Here is a 498-nt window from a genome sequence, read left to right on the forward strand (position 1 = left end):
CCCTACAGTTACTCATAAGAGGGGGGAGTTTGGGCTGGCAAATTCAGAGCGGTAGGCAAGGCTCAGGGAAAAAGCTGCAAGGTATGAGGTTGCTCAGACTGGCTGCTAATGAGAGGGCCCCGGAGCCGGGAACCATAGTAGAGGGAGGCCCCAGGTCCCCCTTCCAGCCACTGGAAGAGTGGCACGGTTTCAGCAGTAAAGGGAAGACTGCCATTTCATATGGAGGAACTTTGATACGCCCCCCTGGAAGGGGAAACACATGGTGACTCCACTGGAGGGCCAAGTCACAAAGAAGGAGCTCCTTGAGTGGCAGGCAGCAAGAGGACAATGGGAGAGACATTGCCAGAGGACGGCATAATGCCTGGCCAGAGCTAATCCCCAGGATGGCCAGAAGGAGGCACCACTAGCAGTGAGTCGTGTCCCCCCCATGACAGGCCCATATAGATACCTGTCTCGAAGGAGAGATAACCTGTCAAGGAGCGTGACAACTCACATGCA

This window comes from Lepidochelys olivacea, assembly GCF_965140295.1.
Source record: "Lepidochelys olivacea isolate rLepOli2 genome assembly, chromosome: 17".
NCBI classification, from domain to species: Eukaryota; Metazoa; Chordata; order Testudines; family Cheloniidae; genus Lepidochelys; species Lepidochelys olivacea.